The following is a 21,920-nucleotide window of genomic DNA, read 5'->3' on the forward strand; positions in this document are numbered from 1 at the left end:
TCAGGGTACTGTCAGACTCTAGCAGCAATCCACTCTAAAATGGAAGTGATACATGCAGGATTGGATTAGCACAGGGGTCAGCAAACTACAGCCTATGGGTCAAATGCAGCCCACTGCCTGTTTTTGTAATAAAGTTGTTGTGGAACACAGATATATCTGTCCATTTAGGCATCATCTATAGGTGCTTTTGCACTATAACAGCAGACTTAAGTAGTTGTGAGACAGACTTACGCACACAAAGCAGAAAATATCTACCACAAACTAGTTGCATAACAAGTGGCTCGGATCCCATGTCAACTACCACTGTTATATCTTTACATTTTCCTCAGCTCTTACGAAGACCTAATGGGGAGTTGCAATGACCAGCTGACAGAGAGAAAAGACGAGCTTGGCTCACAAGTGTGTAAGCTCACTATATTGGTGAGCCAAAAGTGAATGGCTGCTGCACTATAGCCCCATTCATGGATGGCCGAAGACAATGTTGAGGGAACTTCCTTCCAATGGGCAGAACTTCAGGTGCTGCTCCTATTCATCCACTTAGTGCAGAGACAAAAGTGGCCCAAGGCAAGAATATGCACAAACTCACAGGCAATGGCAATGGCTTATCTGGTTGATCAGGGTCCTAGAAGGGGCAAGATGGGAGGATCAGGGACAAGGATATCTAGGGAAGAAGCATATAGTAGACACAATGTGTTAGGATCTTTTATATCAAGTGTTAATGCCCACCAGAAATAATCCACTATACAAGAGACGCATACACACAGGATGACTCAGCTGGTGGACATTAACCAGCCTTTGTCGTTACCACCACAGAGCTTGCACAACAGGCTCATGAAAGGAGTATGTGTGGTGGCAATGAGGGTGACTATGCATGGGTCTGACAGCATGGGGTCCCTCTCACCATGGCTGATATAGTTACTGCTAAAATGGATGTGTGACTTTCCAGAAACAAATAAATTCTAATACAGGACCAACATGGTGGAGGCCAACCTGCTATTTGGTGGCAAGTTGATAACTGTTATTCTTCTACCCTTGAAAAATCAAAGATTTATCTTAATATAGATTAACGTGTATTCCAGCTATGGGTTTGCCCTTCCTTCCCACAGTGTCTCATTCAGAACCACTATCCAAGCACTCGCACAGGTATGATCTTCTAATATGGGACCACACATAACAGTGCCCCAGACTAAGGAAACCATTTTACAACAGAGGCAATGTGGCAGTGGGCACATGACCATGAGAGCCACTGGTCCTACCCCATACCACACCATACAGAAGCTCCCAGCTGACAGAGCAGTGGAAGGGCCTCTTGAAAGTGCAGCTGTGGAACCAGGCTGAAGGTGACACCCTGCAAGGATGGGCACTATTCTGCAGGACGAAGTATACACAAAGGTTTAAACCAACAGCCATTATATGATGCTGTGACCTTAAAGGATAGAATAAGTAGGTCTTACAACCAGGTGTGGAACAGGAGTGACTCTACTCACCATCACTCCCAGTAATCACTTGGGGTCTTTGTGCCTCCCATCCCCTCAACAGGCTCTACTGCTCTAGAAGTTCAGGCTCCCAGAGGAGGGTGCTTCCATCAGGGAGCACAGTAAGAGTCCCATTAAACTTAGAGCTGTGGCTGCCACCTGTTCTCTTAGGGCTTCTCATGCCAGCAGACCAGTGGACAACAGAAGGAATTACTATATGGGCAGCGGTAATTCATGCTGATCACTATAAGGAACATGAGGGGAGTCAAGGGGGATGTGTTTGGCATTCAGGTGATCCACGAGGGCTTTGCTTGGTATGCCCATCTCCATTTTCTGCTGTAAGTGTGCAGGTTGGAAACCACAGGTGGTAAAATACTGGAAACCAGGACTCGGACTCCTCAGGGATGGGATTTAGGAGAATCTAGAATGACGATAGAAAAGTCGATGTGTTGCTGCCTTGGAACGAACTGGAGCAAGGGCTTCTTCATTCCACTAACAGTCCTTGTTCCCCTTTGCTCAGTTTTCTACAAATTATGACCCTCTAGAATTCTGGAGAAGCTGTGCCCCCATGGAGTAAGTAATGTAAGAAGAAAGTGGAACTGATTAGTGCAAAGGATGGACTGTAGCAGAATCTTTTGGTACCCCGCCAAGATTTAGTACACTCATGCCTCAGCTGCTATCTGTGTTATGGCTAAAAACACACGGCTGCCCCATTCTCCAGAGAACTGCCTTCAGCTCATGGAAGCTGCTGGTTATAAAATAGACAATTTTGAAGAACCAGACTCCTTGAGGGGTCTACAAAGCACATAGGTCTTGGCCTACGAATTCTGGAGCTCTTTAAGTTAGAAAACAAAAGCTCCACATGCTGGAACACTAAATCATCCTTCTCTTCTCCTCTCCCCATATTTCTGTGCCTCCTCCTTCACTTTCACTTTTCTCCTCCCCTCCACCTCTGCCCTCTTCTCTCCTTCCCCTCCACCTAGAAAATTCAAAGTAAATGTTTCATAATTTTATGATAGCAAAAGCCTTTCTAAACATAACCCAAATCTAGAAATCGTAAAGTAAAAGACTGAAAAACCTGACCATCTGTAATCAAAATTTTGGTATAGCAAAAAAACATGGAAAAGTGTTATTATTTGTAATATCTGTAATGAAGATTTATTAGTCAATGAGATCCACAAAATTGCTCTTCCATGCTCTTCACTCTTCCTTCTTCTGGATGAAGATGACCACAGCAACCTTAGGAGCCACATAATGAACGTGGTACCAACTCTGTCAGCCTGAATCCCTGAATGATTGTGTGGAGCAGATAGTGCTGCCTCCCAACCGCCCAACACACTGCTCAGTTAGGACCACACTGAGCAGCTTATAGGCCAAAATAATATTCTATTATGTTGAAACACTGAAATTTGGGGGTTTATTTGTTATAACTACCATGTTACCCTAATTAATATACGCTCTTATACCAACAGCCAGGGTCAGAACACTAACTTATCTCAGAGAGAAGAGAAGGCTAGTGTTATGGGCTGAATGTTTGTGTCCCCCAAATTAGTATGTTGAAGACCTAACCTCCAAATATGATGGTTTTTGGAAATGAGGTCTTTGGGAGTTACTTAGGGTTAAATGAGGTCATAAGGGTGAGGCCTTCAGGTGGGATTAGAGCTCTTAGAAAAAGAGATGCCAGGGGGCTGCTCCCTCTGTCCATCATGTGAGGGGTCACAGAGAAGGTGGCCGTCTGCAAGCCAGGAGGTGAGCTCTCGCCAGGAATGAATCTTCCTTGACTTTGGACTTTCCAGCCTCCAGAAATGTGAGAAAATAAATTTCTGTTGTTTAAGCAACCTCATCCATGGTATTTTCTTATGGCAGACCAAGCCAACTAAGACATCAAGATTCATATTTTCATTTCAAATTTGGGATTAAAGTTTTAACAGGATTAATTTTTTAATACTGCAATGAGACTGTACTAGTAACATAAATTAAATATAAAATCATACAATATAGCCAGCTAATTTTTATGGAACCCACTATCCAGTGAAGGAAAGGTTAAACGTGGCAGAGTTGGAAGCCCTTATCAGGAAAAACAACATAAAACTTTTTCATTGAGAATGGATTGAATAAACTGTTTTGCTTGTTTAGCAACAACAAAGCATAAAAGGTATATTGTCCAGAAGAACATCAATAGGTTGTGGCTATATATTGGAGACAAAAATGGAAAATGAGGAGGTAACTGTGGAAATAACCACTTGGTCCTCTTGGAAATGCTTGAGAGGGTCTTTGTAGGGGCTGGAGAGCCTGGTAAACAGTTATAGCCAGAACCTGGAAATGTGCTGAGGAGAGTCAGAGCTAGATTCTCCTTCTCTTCCACTCTTGTTAGCAGAGTAGGGAGCTGGGTCAGCAGGTCTGAATCTGCTCTTCAAAAGAACACGCTGATGCCAGCCACTGAGCTCCAGGGACTGCCACTTTCTAACAAGCTCAGATCCTTGACCAGGGACCTGCTATTGTATCACAGTAGCACAGATGTCCTCTCTTGCTGTCCCAGTAATACACAGAGCATTTTGGGGCATCCTCACTCCTGGAATGTTGGTCATGGGAATACAGTCCACTGTGCCAGCCTAGGCGCATCCCTCCATGGGACAATGAGAATGTGGACGTCAGTGTGTTCCAATCCTACTCTGCTTATGAATGTTCCCTGATAGGTTTTACACGTGCAACATGTGGCACTGTGACTTGTGTGCTGTGTCCCTTTGAATCACATTTGAGTTATATACTGAAGGATTTCTCTAGGATTGTTCTGACCCCGACTACACCATGGACTAATCTCCATCCTGATGTAACAAATGGGCATGAATAGCATTACAACCTGAGCACTGAAAAGTGAGCAGCATCAGACTGTTTTACATTTGAGTGGGAACATAACTGCAAAACAGCAGATATTCCAGCTGCCAGCAGGAAATATGATGGGTTTTAAGGAGAAGGAGCTTTTTTTGGTTTTAGGAGGACCTGACTCAGAGGAGTATAAAAGCGAAGAATGGTTATAGCTGGAGGAAGCCACCTCATGCAAGTTGGGAAGGTGTCAACAACACAGAGTCCCAGGCTTTTTCCTCCTCCTTCTTTCCATCCTTCCCACACTTTTGGTCCAGCAGTGATGGCAACAGTGTGGAACTCACAGATTCAAGGGAATAATCAATGTCCAGCATCACCTGCAAAGGTGATGGGGATCTAAAGGACTTCCCCGAAGCCCTAGGGGAGGGTTGTTCCAGGCACAGAGTGTATCTGGTTCTGAAGCTCTTCTATATTCACCGTGCCAAGTAGGGCAGAAGCTTGAGGCAGAATATAATGAATGATAGCATCACTGCCGCCTCCAGAGGTCTCTGAATGTGCAGTGACTGTGTCCTTAGCAGGACATGAATGGAAAATTGGTAACGTGAAAGGCAGAAAAGACATACATGTTAAAGTATGAATATGCATCAACAGTCGAATATTTTTCATGGGTTTCAGGAGACTCACAAGATAGAGAAACAAGTTAACACCACCATGAGAAATAGGTTAGCCAAATTCAGAATGTGAAACATTCTACAGGACAAGTGACCTGTTTCTCCAACAAATTTAAGCCTTAAAAAGAAAGTAAGGTGGGGTGGGTGGTATGTTGTAGAAGAAAAGATACTTAAAGAGACGTAACAACAAATGCAACATGTGGACCTTGTGTGGTTCCTACTTCAGAAAACCAACTGAAAAAGATATACCAAAAGACACTTGAATATGCACTAAGTATTAAGTGAAACTAGCCAATTATTCATAATTTTATCAGGTGTGATAATGGCATGGTTCTTATATTTTTTTGAATCCTAGTGAGAGATGCACATATATATATATGTATATAACTATGAAATTATATGTATAGGATTTGCCTTTAATATACTCCAGGAAAGATGAGTGGGAGGAATAGATGAAACATGAGGATAAAATGTTGATAACTGTTGAAGCTGAAGATGAGTAATGAGGGTTCATTATACAATTCTCCCTACTTTTGTGTATTTGAAAACTTCCAAAATAAAAATAGTTTGAAAAAGAAACATGGAGATAGGTACAGAAGAAACTGCTTACAGCATTAAAAGTGGCTTCTTATAAGGAATAGTAGTCCCAAGTGAAGAGGGGTGGGGCAGCAAATCATCTCTGTCTGGGAGAGTTTACAGTTTACTGTAAGCTTGGTAGTACTATTTTACAATAGTATTATATGATAAAGATGAAAATAAAGTGCACAATAAGCCTCACTGGTGCTGGGCTCTGGAGATCCCGGGAGGGAGCCCACAGTCCTCTGGGGAAGAAGCTGGTCACAGAACATGTGAGCACAGGTGCAGTGCAGAGGGGTCTCCAGGTGCAACTGTGCACAGAAAGTTTCCCTCTAGGGAGATGCTTCACATGGCTTGTGGAGGTGCCCTAGCAGAGGTGGCATTGGGAGGGGGAAGAGATGACATTCCATTGGAGAACTGGCAGTTTAGGCTCAAGAGTGATGTCAACACCGAGATTCTGGAATCACACTGTGCAATTGGCCGTGTCTCAAAAGTAACATTTTAAAATCTTACCTTCTTTATATCCTCCAAATTTGACCCTAAATTTAGCTTCTATATCTTCCTTGGTCTGAGTCTCCATCTTAAAAGTGGTCCTGATTCCAGGGTAGGACTTTCTCTGACTCCTTTCCTTTGAAATCCTATAGCCCAAAATTTTGCTTCCATCTCCAAGAAGACCACATTCAGGAGGAAATCCAGGAACACAGCATTCGAACATGTGAGGCTAAGGGCCATGGCGGGCTATTCCAATTCTAAAGGAACTCATGTGCCCCCTGTTCTCTAGATTCTGATGAAATGCCCAGCACCCCTATGGGAATTCAGGTGTCTTCATACAGGATAATATGCACTAGCAATTGTATATAGTAAAGGCTTTAGAGACATTCCATTCACTTTTGAGCATTCAACATGAATTGCACGACTCTGTATGTGGACAACGAGTAGCTGACCAAGTCAGTAATAAAGCAGGAAAACGTGGATATCTGTCTACTGGACTTTCAGGCTACACTTCATGCAGGACTGTCTCCTTAACTCAACATCAACCAGGAAACTCTCTTCTCCTGAGAATCAGTAATCTCCATTGACTATATGCTGCTTCTGTCCCTTACCCCACAAATCCCATAATGTATCATATCTTTGATAGCATTTCCTGGGTGAGGGAAAGAAATGCTCTTCCATGACATGTAAACATGGTCTAGTTGTCACCATTTTATTGACACGTGAGATATCTGTTATTCCAAGGAGGACTTACAAAGAGGAATGTTAGTCAGGAAACCATAATAACTTTTTGTCAGCATCCATTCAACTAAGCTAAGGGTAGATGTCTATCAGCCAGAAGGAAAGTTTTCATTCCCTCAGAGTTTTCAAATCCTGAGGATTCTTAAAAGTTGAATTAAAAATGCTGAACATATTACATGGAAGAAGCAAAGCTATACCACATCCCTGAGGGTGGCACTGCTTGTGTGTTTGGTGAAATGTGGTAAGGGGCTTTAAAATCTCTCACTGGAATGCTGAATCCTCTTCACAAGGTCTTAATAATCTCTGGAATTTATAAGATTTCGAAGTCAAGGGGTACAATCGTGATGGTTTGCTCACTCAGATATCAAAGCCTAGGAAAAGGCTGACATTTACTATTTTATAATAACTTTAAAAGCTATCTTTTTGTCTGACTTTATCCAGGCTTGCTGGGAAAACCAAGTTATATTTGTAGCAGAAAAGGATAAAGGAAAGAGCAGCTCTTCTTTCTTTTTGCTAAACAGAGAGCAGTGCTCCCTGACTGCAGTCTGGGAAGTTTGATGCTAAAATCCTCCACTTGATAAAGTGGTTTTGACTGAGCATCCTTGACTGGTTTGGCTCAGGAAGTACTTTCAAGGCAAAATTCTCAAGTATCCTTTGACAAGAATATTTCATCAGCTCCTGGATTCTAAAGGGCTCATTTTTTCACATCTTTGAAATTGGAGTTTTGGAAGATTCCTGTGGGGTGCCACCACAGAGACAAAGTTGTCTTCAGCTGATATTGCCTGTGCATGTCTGAAGGTGGCTAGTAACAGGCAGGAACTCTTTATCTGATTGTCACTTTGGCTAATTACCTGCATTAAAAGCACTACATGCAATTGCATTTAACCTAGGTTTAAATTTGTAACTGCCACTTAAAAGGTCTGGAGCGATTATAGTATAATTGAATATTGGTTATCAGGTACACAGAAGAGTCTGATATCACGTTCAGAGAATAAAATTCTTTAAGTAAAGTGGTTATTTATCCTGAGCAGAATGGCTGCACTTTTTTGTTTTGTCATGAAGCAACGTTCAGCTGTAATTGATAACCCAAACAGGGAAGAGAGCAGAATATAGAGGAAAACCCCCTTCCATCTTCCTCCTTGATATAGGGGTAAAATTCGAGTTGCTTATCAAATGCCTTGTAACGCATTAAGGGCAGAAGAAGTTGCCATTTTCTAGAACAGCTAATTTATGTGTTAAATCAGTAGAGTTTGGTTTGATCAATTTATGACACAATCAGGTATTGTTCAGTAGTTTCCTGTTCACCTTCAAAGAAACTGTTTCAATTACATTTGCGACTTTGGATTGGTTACTTTCTCCCTCAGTACCCCAGTCTCCTTACACCTGAACTGTAGGTTAGTAAAGTAACTATGATGTCTCAGAGGTTGCGGAATTAAATGAGCTGATATTTGAAAGCACTTGGAACAGTGGCCGGCACATAGTAAGTGCTGTACCAGTGTTTGCTGTTATTATTAATCTTATTACTGCAACACGTATATGAAATTAGAGAAAATAACATGAGAAAGTTTAACCAGACAATTCAGAAGGAATCCCTTGTCTTTCAATATGTTGTCAAAGGACATAGGTGACCTTGAAAGTGGTAAAATGACCAAGGTCACAAACAAGTTCTGAAGAGCAGAGTGTGGCAGCAGGTGTCTCAGTGATGCTGTGCAAAACGTCCCGTGGCCAAAGTGATTCAGAGAACACTCAGACTCTAGATTTCTCAAATTATGAAATCTTAAAACATGGGTATTGATGGGAACATATATAAGTGAATTGATAAATTTGTGGTATGCCAATCAGCCAAAAACACGGCATACATTTAATGTAGATTTATTTTTTCCTTCAAAAGCTATTAATAAATTAATTGTGCAGCATAAAAATGATGTAAAAGCTGTGATATGTTGAAGACTTTCCAGGTGCCAGGGGCTAGCACTTTACATTTATTCTATCTCTAATCTATATAATAGCTCAAAGCTCATTGTAGAAATGAGGACACTGGGGACTAGAAAGGTTAAGATAAGTAACGTGTCCAAGGCTACACTTCTAATCACTGAGGCTGAGTGATGGAGAGAACATTAAATTCTGCTGGACCCTCATTAAAAAAAATAATATTTGCATTATTGTGGCGAGATTCTTTCAGTTGCAAGTGAACAGTTTCAGGGGACGAGAATTAACACGGTTTACCTGGGACGGCCGAGGGTGAGGCCACCTTGAGACATAATTGGATCCAGGGACTCAAATTTGTCATCAGATTCTCTCTCTGTCTCTGTCTCTCTCTCTCTTCCTAGGGAAGATGACCAATATCAACTCCAACTCCCCTCACTTTATCCCACCTTAACAACTTCAGCAGAAAGAGAGACATCTTTCTCACAGTGTCCATACATGAAGTACCTGAGAAGATTATCCTTGGACCAATGCCTATTGCTATGGGGATGTGGTACCATGTGGTGCACCCTGACTGGTCAGCTCTCTATCATGTGATTCCCTCATCTCATGGTGTGTCATATTTCCTAAGATATTTAAGAGTGAGCTGTATTTAAATAACATAACTACTAAAAGAAAAGATCTTTGAAAATTCCCTGGTGTGTGAGAGAAATGAGAGACAACACTGACTGTTAGCACTGCTGACTTTCTCTATTTCCTTACCTTTATGTTTCCACCTAAAAGTTCCATCTTTTACTCCAAAAATTACCTGGAAGACAGAGTCACCTTTCTGGGATCATAATTTTGATCCTAATTCCTGTGAGATGAGCACCAAATGCCTTTGACCTGAGGTCTTTATTTATAAAAGTCTCTGCATTCGCAGCCACAGCCCTGTGGGGAGCATGCATTCAGATGGTTCCAAAGTCACCCTGAGGTTGGCAGACTCTCAGATTCCCCCAATGTTCCCATCCTCTGGTATTCCAGCCCTTGTGTAATATCTACCCTTGGAAACGAAGCCAGACCTAGTAACTTGCTGGTAACAACAGAATCTGGTGAAGTGAAGGAATATATATTTTGGGATCACCACAGGACAGGATATGAGGGACCTAGAGTCGGTGTCTCAAGGTTGGCTGTCCAAGCCAGGCTGTAGAAGCAGACTCCCCATGGAACCCAATGACAAATGGCCCTGCATTCCTTTTCTGCCTGAGGGGTTGCTCCTCTAGATGTTAACCTCCACAGTTCCTGTCATCAGACAGGATGATGAGAAGAAAGAGATCACCATTTGTGATTCTCATCCTGGCTGATATTAACTAGGGATCCCTCTTTAAAAAGGACAGGAAGGGAAGTGACTCCCAAACCTAACACCTAGTGAGCCCAAACACTCCCCCAAGGAAGCCTCATGGCTAGAAAGATGAGGAAGGTGATAGTCTCCAATTCTCCATGCTGCCTCTTGTGATCCAGCTCTCCCTTACTCCAACTTAGAATAAGGTCCCAGGGAGCCCACAGTGGTGAACACTGTAAATCTATTTCCCATCTCCAGAACAGACCACCACAGCCACCCACTCCTAGGAAGTCCTATTCTCTCTATATGTATTAGTTCCATTGTGTGCAACAGAAACTCAAATAACAGTGGTCTAAACAGAATAGAATCTTGTATGTGTTGCACATGACAGTGAGGCAGGCGGTCCAGGGCTGCTAGGGTGACTGCACTATGAGGTTGTCCAGGCATCCAGGTTCCTATGACCTTCCTTCTCTGCTGTCCCCTGGCTGTTGCCCTTATTAGCATGACCCAAGACACCTAAGACCATGTCCATGGTCCATGAGCAGGGCAGGGAAAGCAGGGAAGGAGGTAAATTTTCCTCCCTTTAATGACAAAACCTATAACTTCACATCTGCTTCATCTAATTGGCCAGGACTTAGTCAGATGAACACAACTAGCCTCAAGGGAAACTGGAGAATAAATGCAGTTTTTAATCTGTGTGGCCCTGTGCCCAGATAAAATTCTATTACTACGGAATAGGATGATTATGTTATACTTATTACATTTTTAAAAGTCAGGACAGAATTGTTATTATCAATACTTTAAACTGAGTGAGATTGATAATTAAAAAATGTAATAATCTCAGAATATATTGCAAATTGATAGCAATGGTGTAGATAGAGTGTGGTAAAATAACACCTGAAAAAAAGGGAAATCTCTCACTATAATACTGTGAATACTGGTAACAGTGATTAATGTTTAGGGAGAAAATTTGGAAGAATTGTGCACAAGATAGAAGAGGAAACTTTCGTCACTGTATACCCTTTTATGTTATATGAATTTTTAAAACGTTGTGCATGGATTACCTGTTCAAAATAAATTTTGGATTACCAAAGAAAAACCCACATTCACTTAGCAAACATTTATTGGCAGTTACTGGATGGCAGGCTTTCTGCTAGGCTCAGTGAGGGAAACATCAAGGAATTCACAATGGGGTTGGATAACCTGGTCAACATGTTAGAATTAGTAGCTGGGAAAGAGCTTTCAGGAGGAATCAATGTCTAGACTGAGACCTGGCAGAAGAATAGACTTAATCAAAGTCAGTGGACAGAAGAAGCCTTTTAGAGAAAGAGCATCACAAAGGCTCAGAAGAGAGAGAGAGAGAAAGAGAGAGAGAGAGAGAAAGAGCACGTGGGGAGTGTGGAAGAACTGTTAGCAGATAAGCGTGGAGATTAGAGAGAGAAGAGCTCAGTGACAAAAAGTAAGAGTGGAGTGGTCGCTACGCTCCAGACCACAAAGACCACCTCAGCTTGAGGAGAACCTTGGCTTTTAACCCAAGAACAACATGCAGCACATGGCGGCACTGAAGCCAGGGAGAACCCTAATCAGATCTGCATTTTGGAGCAATCTGTCTGGTTGAAGTGTGAAGAATGAATTGAGAGACACTAGACTGGATCCACGGAGAAGAAGCGGGGTGGGCAGGGAAAACTTTTGCAGGAACAATAATGAGGATATCAGGATGGAGGAAAAGAGTTGAAAGGACCAGAGAGTGCCGAGTGTAAGTTCAAGTGCTTGTCATGGGAGCAGGAGCGTGTGAAAAATGCAATGGGAAAGAGAGGTCCCCAAATGGTCAGCATCCTACCTGGGATAACAGTGGGTGGGTTCATAAGCTGTTGGGTGATGGGCAGGGGCGGGGAAGGGGGTTCAATTTAGTTGAGGTCGATAAACACTTATTGAGTGCCTACTATACTGCAGGTATTGTGCCACTTCCCGGGGACATAAAGAAGACTAAGGTACCTACCTTTGTGACCCAAATGTCTTGCCTTGATGAGGAACTGTGCCAATCCATGACCTTCCAGGAGCCCCTCTAATTTTATCTTGTCCCTGTGTGGGAAGTAAGCTGCGACCTGGAGAGGAAACTTCCCCCATTTGTTCCAAACGTTAGTGGGGAGTTTAGTCAGAGAATACTCATTTCCTAATGTAGCTGACTAATCAATACAAGAGAAATAAAATCACCAAGAAATCACCTGGATGAAGGAGAAGAAACCAACAAAGTGGAATCACAAGAAGTGACTTTGTGGGATCCTGTATGAAAACCAACTGGAAGAAACAGCGGGACCCAGGATTTGTCTGGCAGGATGACACGTGGAAGAAAAAAGAGCTTCAGTTTAATGATGATGCTTTCCTAGATATGCCAGAGGTCTGAAAGTAAAGGGAGAATTATTCCAAGAGGATGCTCTCTCAGGTTCACACAAAACTTTCCAATGATGACATGATTCTTGTATCCAGAACCGCACTTTGATAAACACAGCTCAGCTCTTCAGATCATCTTGTCTAACATGAGACTCACAGTTACTATGATGTTCAGTGATTGTCCAGCCTATGCATGAACACATCTAGAGAAGAGGCCTCACAACCTCTGGTTCCTGCTTTCTCTGACCTGGACCGTCCCTGTGCAGACAGATTCTAAGATGGTGCCCAAATATCCCCACCTCCTGTGACAAGTCCCTTGTGGAATCTGCTCCCATTGAGTGTGGGAGGCACCTGTGATTTGCTTATAACCAACAGAACATGGCAACAGTGATGTCACTTCTGTGATTAGATCATATGAGATCCTGACTTTCTTCCTGCTAGCTGACTCTATCCACTGCATTCTTGTCTTACAAGCTCTGATGAAGCAAGCACTTGTCTTGGAAAGGCCTTTGTGGCAAGGAGCTGAGGTCAGCCTCCCCATCAACATCCACCAAGGAAGAGAGGCCACCAGTCTAACAGCCCACAGGAAACTACTAAGTCCTCTTCCCAATGACAGCTCTTCCCTTTCTTGAAGACAGACATCCTGCTTTCTCTTTACCAACATAAATGTCAACTTCTCTTACAATACTAGTTGCTTTCCTCTCACGGTCCAGGAGTCCCCAGTAGGGAGCAGCGGGGGTGGGGGGAGGGAGTGCTCTTGAACAGGGGTGTGGTTAGACCCCCTCCTCATGTTTTCACTTTGGAGAGCAGATGTTACCAGGAAGTCAGTTGGAAGAAGAGAAGTCAGGGGCAGCAGGATTAGAAGGAGATGAGTGAACAGCACTATCTCTCAGGCCCATGTGGGGCTGTGATTTCAAGTTGTGATATAAAACAGTGAGGAATAAACTCTGCATGGCCACTTCTTGTCTTTACCCCTTCAGCATTCTGGATAGCCCACCTCACACCCCAAATGTAAATACCACTCATTCCCTACAGCCCAGATGTGACCCTCCCTTCCTGCCATTGCCAGCAAACAAACTCCATCAGCCAATGCAGAACCAACTCTCCTGTCACTTCAAACCCCATGGGCTCACCTGTAGGCACTGTGAGAAATGCCGTAGACTCCCAACCAGTCTCAGTACCTGGAGAAGAATTGGAAGCTGTCACACTCCATAGGAGGAGATGACCCTTAATGAGGCAGGTATACAGGAGTCAACATAACAGAGTGGGAACCTGGGCTCAGCAATCAGACTGTTTTCTTAGAGTCAGGGCTCAGCCAGGTGAAAGTCAGTTAACCTCTCACTGCCCTCGGTTTCCTTATCTGAAAATGGGCTTGATAGCTGTCTCTATCTCATAGGACTTATATGAGGTTTACATGATTTAATTCATGTAAATCCCTTCCTATCTTAGTAAGGACTATTTCTGACACTTTTATTAAGGCAGAATCCTGGAAACAGAGGACGTCCCACTATTTACCTATTGTTTCCTTCTTCCAAGTGTGATGAGGACCAGTTCTCCCAATGTTCATCACCCTGAGCCTCCTCTTTCTTGCCTGAAGATGGAGGGCTGCTCTATCCCTTACAACCTGTGGGCTGGGGATGGGGGAAACCATGGAAAGGCCAGAGTGGAGCCAAGGATGAGGAGGTCTCAGAGCAACACACACATAAATTCACGCACACCCACACACACGCACCCCCCCCACACACACATATACAAACACCCATAAATGCTTATATACCCACAGGTACACATATACCCTCAAACAACCCACACACACACATATGCCCATACATGCTTCTATTTACACACAAGCACACACATACATACACTCACACATGCAAATATAACCACGTTTCCATAGCGTAGTAGTTATCATGTTTGCCTAACATATGCAAACGTACCCATACATGTTTACATGTAGACAGACACATAAATGCACAACACACACTCCTTTAAGATTTGGGGCCTGGCTAATTCTCATTTAGTCTAAGAAATTTAGGACCCTGAGGGAGAAGGACCTAAGAAAATTTGTCCTACCAGAAAGAGACTCACTTTCCTGGTACTCTGGGACTTTCTGGATTTCATGTGACCTTGCTCCTGGCCCTCCTCCTACATGAGCAGGGGATCTGAACTTAGATCAAGATCCTGGAGTCCAGAGGCAGCCACATGCACTGGCCCACCCTGGGAATTGGGCTCTGGGAGTCTAACAGGCCACCAGCCTCCCAACTTACCTGCCTCTTCTTGGCCTGTCCTCCCACAGTCCGATGTCCCTCCCAGGTTTTGCTGCACAACAGGATGTCTACACATTGACTCCAGAAGTAGCAGGGACAGGAGGTGCTACTCAGTCCCTTGGGGTGAGACATTCTTAGATCAGGATGGGGAAGCCCAGATCCTCTTCCTCATCTGAGCTCTTGTCCTGTGACCCCAGCTCCAGTGAACTCAGCTCCCAGGAGATCCTAGCTGGAAAATCTCACCCCACACCTTGCTGAACTCTTATCTCTGTGTACTTACCCACTACACACTTCAGTTTCCTCACCTGTGAAATGGGTGATGTTTTAGGGATGTGGTGAGGATTGGTTGAGTTGATACATGTGAAGAGCTTGGAACAGTGCCTAATACACAGTTGATGCCCAATCAATGTTTGTTCTTGTGGCTGGAGGGAAGCAAGGTGGGAGAGAGAGGGGAGGCTGATGATAGAGGTTGGGCCCTGTGAGCCCTCGTTGCCTGGCATGGTAAACAGAGAAGTGAAGATGAGAGTCCATTCTGAGAAAGGTCACTCTGGTGCAGTGGGAGAAGAGATTAGAGAGGATGAGAATGTATCTGCAGGGACCAGTTAGGATGCTGTTGCAGGGGCCCAGCAGCAGTGATGTACATTATCTGTCTCCATCCTAAACACCTCCTTTTCCCACCTCAATTCCTTTGCACATTCCTAACCACATCCTCCTCCCATCACAGAGTCAAAGTTAGTTAGGAAGGAATTGCTGAGTGCTCCTTGGACAGTGTAGTCATAGTGACTGGGCCCACTATTGGGAACCTCCTCCAAGAGGTCACCTGCAGTGTCTGCCTGGTGCACATGAAAGACCTGTGAGCATATTCTGTGGCCACAACTTCTGCCAGGCCTGAATCACTGAGTGCTGTGTCACTTTCACATGCCCCAAGGGAGCCATGTGCTGTCCATTCTGCAAAAAGCCATTTCAAGAGGGGGACATTAGGTCCAACAGGACTCTGGCCAGTTTGGTCTCCATCCTCCTAATACTGGAGCCCAGGAGTGAGAATCCAGCATGGGAAGTCTGGTTCTGTAAGCAGCACAAGGAAAGACCTTTTGCTATTTCCTGGAAGACCAGCATTTCCTGTGTATGGTTTGCAAAGATCTCAAAGAGCACAAATGCCACTCGGTGCTGCAGAGGGAGGAAGATGCTAGGTCTTATGAGGTAGGTAAACCTTTTTACTGCCTAGTCTAAATTTGGGCCAAAATTTTGGTGACTGCTTTATTACTGGCATTGACACTATTATGCACTAATAACACTATTAATACTTTTACTGTATTCTAAACACAATTGTGAATGCAACAATAGTTTCCTTTCCATCCTGGATTATATTGGTAAAAATTACTTCTATACGCATGCTACTTCTAAAATTCTCAGGCAACAGAAGGCATCATAATTTCTCTGCCTGCAGATTACAGAAACTTTAGTGTTACTCTAAGATTTCACATACTCTCCAAAATCCTCTTGAGATTTCTCGGTGTGCAGGAAACATAATTGGACATATACTGAAAAAGGCAAGAAAGTTCTAAATAGATAGTGCTTTTACTTGAGCTGGACCATGCTGTTTGGACAAATAAAAACACTATACTATTTCTAGAAAAAGTGAACCTTGACATATTCATCAGGCATTTTTTGGCTGAACTGGGAAAATCTAACTCAAACTTGTCAAAATGGGAGTTCATTATCTTATTGAACAAACTAAAGGAAAATCAGGGATACAAGTGAACCTGCAACCAAGCCTGATTCCCCTCTGCTGCTCCTGCTGGAAGGTGTGGAGCAACCTGTCCAGGGAGGACAGTGCTGGACAAAGATTCAGGCCACAGCTCTGATTCAGCAGCTACAAGTCTGTCTCAGATGGGTCTATTCCTGGTCCTGGGTTGAGTGTAAGTTAAGATATCTGATCATAAAGCTTTAAGCTGCACATGACAACATCATTCTAAGTGATGGGAGTGAAGTAGCAGAAGGTTTGTTTTTTCTCTAAATAGTTCAAGCCACCCCACTAAAAGGTTATAAATATAGAGGGAAAATGAGGAATCAAGGTTAGATATCAAAAAGATATCAATTTTTAGGAGTGATGGGTATTACAAGTCATATAACAAATAAATTATTGTTATTATAGCAATCCAGATGAATTTCAGAAATTCAGGTCACCTCGTGAACAGAAGCAGCTATGCTAGAGACCAGAGTATCCAGAGTAAGCTATCCAGGGTAAGGCCTGCATGCACAAAGCTAAGGGAGATATTTAGGACTCACAGTCAACACAGACAGCCCTATTTCCTTCCTGGTGGCATCTGTACAAGATGAATAAATATTTGTGAATGAACTCATGAAAGACTCTCCAAAGTCTGTGGTGGGGGAGCAATGGTGCCTAAAATAGCACAGTGGGAAAAGTTGGAGATTCTCTGGTTGAAGAAATGATAACTTAGACTTAAGGCTTTTAAAAGAAATGATGACTTTCTATTTATTTTAGGGACCATGGCCATCAACCCAAGAGAGAACAAAGGACATCTAGGATTTTTTTGAACAGCAGACTGAAGTGTCCACTTCAGTCAGAAATCGTTCTGTGACAGCAGCCGCAGACGGTGAATAATGGAAATTATAGGATAGAGATATCTAGAAAGTCCCCTTTCCTCACATGGACAATGCAGGAAGCAAGAAAAGTAAGGTGAACCTCCAGCGGTCACATTAGAGTTACTTTTCTGTCTGAGGTAGCCAAGTGACCAGAGAGAGAACACTTCACCTTTCTGAGACCCACTGCTCTCCTGTAAAGGAGAAATAACAATTCCCCTGTTTGATTCTCATAGTTTTCATGAGCTTTAGATGTGTTCTTTGTAATTTGCAAGATGCTACGTAATTTAAGTTGTTTTAATAGTATTCAATAATAATAATGATGACTTCTCCTATCTTGTGGAGGAGGAAATTTAGGAACACCTTGCTGAAGTGATTTACCCCAAGTCTAGCCAAGGGTAAGATATGGTTCTCTTATTTTCATCCGGTGGAGTTCTGACCCTCAGTCTCTTTCTCTAGCAGTGGAAGTAGTCCTGGACAGGGATATGACTAACTCAAAGCTCCAGGTCTCCGAGGATGGAAAACACGTAACTAGGAGAGGCTCTCTGCTTGGGCCATCAGCTCAGCCCAAGAGACTGGACATCAACCCCTACGTGAGGAGGACTGCTCCTCTGGGACACACTGCTGGATAGTAGAACTGCCATACTGGGGAGACTGTATTTTGGGGGGTGTCTCGAGAGCCAGTGAGAAGAAAGGGAAGGATCTCCTTCTGCTAGAAGGAGGGAATCTGGACTGTGAGAGTCACCAGGGGACAGTTTGAGACTCTCACAACCCCAGAACCAAACTGACCCTGGGTGAAAATCTCCAGATGGTAGAGGTGACCTGGATTGCAGGAAGTATCAAGTTTTCTAATACAGAAAAAGAGGCCACCGTTATTACTTTTCAGGATTCTTTTACAGGGGAATTAGTACCATTCTTTGGCCTCTAAAAACCAGAGGCATAGCTGACCCTGTATCCCTGAGAAGGACTGGCTTTCCCTTGGCCTTTCATGAGAACCTGATCAGAAATGGGTTAATTACCAGGGTCAGTGGTTCCTATCATGTTAGGTCCATGTTGACCATCAGTGAAGGGACAGATGTGACAGACTCCCTGCCATCACACCCATGTGATTTTTAAGGATGGTAAGAGGTCTGTGTTCTCCACATATCAACTGGATCCGCCCCACTGATTCCCAGCAGAGGTCATGGCATGTGTGTTCCAGTTCCTAAACATCATCATTCCATTTCCAGCCCACAGCCCAGCACAGCCCAGATTTCAAACCATCTGAAGCAGCAGTCCTCAAACTTTAGTGTGCACAAAACCTAGGAGGCTTGTTGAAAATGCAGATTCCTGGGTCTACCTGAGATAACCAGATACAGTACCTCTGGTGCTGAGCTTGAGAATTTGATTTTTGAGAGGAGCTCCAGGTGTTTTGAGATCATCCTATAAGAAAAATAGTCTTAGAGGCCTGTTTCTGTAATTCTAGCGTGTAAGCAAATGATGTGAGGATCTTGTTAAAAATGCAGATGCTGATCCTGTAAGTCTGGTGCTGGTCCTGAAATCCATTCTCATGGGCATGAAATGTGTAACATAAAGATTATGTTTTTACTCTAGGTTTTTAAATATTATTTATAAAAGGGTTCACCATGTGACGTGCCCATCAAAATCCAGTATTCAGAAGCCCAATGGCCTGATCATCCACCAGCTCTGTTACTAAAGGTCCATGAATCTATTTACTTCAGTCAATGCCACTTTGTGTACTCTATGGCCAATCAATGTTGACCTTAACGGCACAGAGTCTCCAGTGCTTTGGGCTGTCGGCAGTTCACCATCAAACAGCAGATGGCTGCAGACTCCTTTGGATTTGCCACAATGGAATAAACAACTTTTCCATCAGTGAAACCCATGGAAAAAGAAAAAAAGGCAAATAAACCTTCAGTTAGAGGTCAAAAATGAGAAGCAAGAGAAAAAAGCAGAAAGAAAATTTGAAGAGATCATGTTTGAAAGTTCTCCAAATTCAGTGAAAAACTTTAGCACATTGATGCAAGAACCTCAACAGACACCAAAAGAGAGAACCACAAAGAAGGTCACACCTAGGTTCATCAAAGTCAAGCTGCTGAAAATCAAAGATAAGAAAAAATCTTGAAAGCATCAAGAGATAACCTTATATACTAGGTGTGCTAGTTTTAAATGTTTACAAATTCTTTAATATTCTTTCCTTCAAAAGGTAGAACTAATTCCTCTCCTCTTGAGTGTGGACTAGACTCAGTGACTCACTTCTAAAGAACAGAATAAAGTGGAAGTGATGTTGTGTGACTTCAGAGGTTAGGTCATAAAAGGGACTGTGGTTTTCTGCTCTCTCTTTCTCTCTCTCTCCCTCTCTCCGATCATTTGCTTGGAAGAAGCCATGTCCTAATCAAGGAACCTCTGACATTTGCCTGGTTGGATGTGAACATTGCTATGCACCAGTAACTTCTTTGTGCCTCTCACTTCCCGCCTTTTTAAATGTCCTATAGTGCTTATCTTTTATCTGTCTCATAGCTGCATGTTAGATCTGTTAGGAGAGGGGGACAGGTAACTTGTCTCTCTAGTTCACAGGCCTTCACATCATGAGGAACTCTATGTGAAGAGCTTCACTTACAGAAACACACTCAATGAGCCTCATCTATACCTGAACCTGATGTAGATAGATGATGAGATTTTAGACTTTTAACTGATTCTGTGATGGAATAAGATTTTTGGGTCCTTGGGCAGGAAGCACTTTATTTTGCAGGTGGAAAGTGACAAAGATTCCCTCTCTGACTAAACTTGAGTTAGGCTTCTATGAGACCTCTGCTCGACTAGGCCTTGACTTGTGGGCTTCAATATCCGTTTTTGCTCCAAAATGGATTCTGTCAAGTCAGTTTTGCAAGAATCCCTCACCCTACATATCTGGTCAAATTCCACATCTCCCACTATGCCCCAGGTAATATTAGATTATTCTGGCCTGCCCTTAGTAAGAATCCTATTAGGTCAGTTTAGCAAGAATTACCCTATCCACTTAGGAATTTTCTATCGATGAACATCCTCCCCCTTGATTATCAATACCTCATTTTTCCCTGTTGTACTCATAGTTGAGCCAATATCTCTCCCCTACTGCAAAACTCCTATTGCAGTAGTTCTTTAAATAAAGTCTTCCTCACCATTCTTTAACAGGTGTAAGAATTACTTTTATTTCTTTAACAGAGGAATATAAGTAGTTAGTGACCAGAAGGTGGACTATGGTGGTTTTCAAATGTCCACAAATTCTTTGATATTCAAGAGGTGGAGACTAATTCCCCTCCCCCTGAGTGTGAGCTGGACTTATTGGTTCACTCCAAATGAACAGAAGAAAGCAGAAGTGATAGAGTGCAACTTCACAGAATAGATCTTAAAAAGTACTGTAATTTCCTGTTTGGTCTACTGTCTCCTATATCACTTTCTGAGGCAATTCACCTGCCATGTTGTGTGGACACTCAGCTAAGAAGACACCCACATGGCAAGGAACTGAGGCTTTTGCCAACAACCACATGAATGAGCTTTGAAGTGGATCCTTCCATGTTAGTAAAGCCTTTCAGTTCTGGCCAACATCTTGATTGCAACCTTATGAGAGACACAGAGGTAGAACCACCAAGTTAAGCCACTCCTAGATCCCTTAACAACTGGAAACATGTGAGACAGTAAATTCTTGTTGCTTTAAGCTGGTATGTTTTAGAGTAATTTGTTACAAACCAATAGATGACGAATGCACAGCAGAACAATAGTGCAATGAATGGCTGATTTCTCATTAGAAACAACAAAAAGCAGAAGAAATTGGAGCAACATATTCAAAGTCCTGATAGGAAAAAGGTGCCAAACAAGAATTCTATATCCATTGAAGCTGTCCTTCAAAATAAAGGTGATTTTTAAAATTATTTATATCATTTTTAGAATTCCATTTTAATTTTCCAGTTAGGTATTTTTTGGTATTATTTTTATTTTTATAGTGGTTGTCTTAGGAATTTCAACATACATCCTTAACTTCAAACAATCTACTTCCACTTGCCAATGTACTATTTCACATAAATATAGAGATCTTACAAACATTTAGGCCTCTATACTATGCCCATCTTTTATGTTAGTGGTGTTATATGTAATACATCTATATAGCTTACAAGCCCCACAAGAAAAAGTTACAATTTTAGTTTTAAATAGTTATTTGTTTAGAAGTAACAGAGAAAGTGCAAAAAAAAGAAGAGATGGCCTTTTGCATTTAGTCAAATATTTGCCATTTCTGACACTCTGTATCTTCTGAGAGTCTGAGTTTCCATCTGGTGTCATTTGCCTTCAGGCTGAAGAACTTCCTTTGCCCTTTCTTATAGTGGAAGTCTGTTAATGACAAATTCTTTCAGTTTTCTTTTATCTAAAAATCTCTTTATTTTGCCTTCATTTTTGAAGGACGTTTTTGCTGGATATAGAATTCTGATTGACAATTTTTTCTTTCAGGTCGTTATAGTTGTTCCACTTTCTTCTAGCTCTATGTTTTTTGATGGGAAGTCATCAGACAGTAAAGAAAGGACAAAAGAACCAAAACCAAAGAAAATATCATGATAGACATAGTATCTCTCATATCAAAAACTACCATATAAACCTG

General features: G+C 42.6%; 1 protein-coding gene across 3 annotated transcripts in view; it reads left to right on the plus strand.

Moving 5' to 3' along the window:
• The window catches only part of LOC138919608 (saoe class I histocompatibility antigen, A alpha chain-like), a 46,270-nt gene that overhangs the window by 15,712 nt on the left and 8,638 nt on the right, over positions 1-21,920 (plus strand). Inside the window, exon 9 of one of the 3 annotated variants that reach the window (XR_011429925.1) lies at positions 11,979-13,373. The exons of 1 other annotated variant lie outside the window; for it this stretch is intronic. The gene's annotated coding sequence lies outside the window, so the exon portion shown is untranslated. Of the gene's footprint in view, positions 1-9,108; positions 11,131-11,978; positions 13,374-21,920 lie in introns of those variants that run through there. One more of the 3 variants, XR_011429926.1, reaches the window with a different exon arrangement.

The sequence above is a fragment of the Equus caballus genome, chromosome 20 (assembly GCF_041296265.1).
Source record: "Equus caballus isolate H_3958 breed thoroughbred chromosome 20, TB-T2T, whole genome shotgun sequence".
Classification (NCBI taxonomy): Eukaryota; Metazoa; Chordata; class Mammalia; order Perissodactyla; family Equidae; genus Equus; species Equus caballus.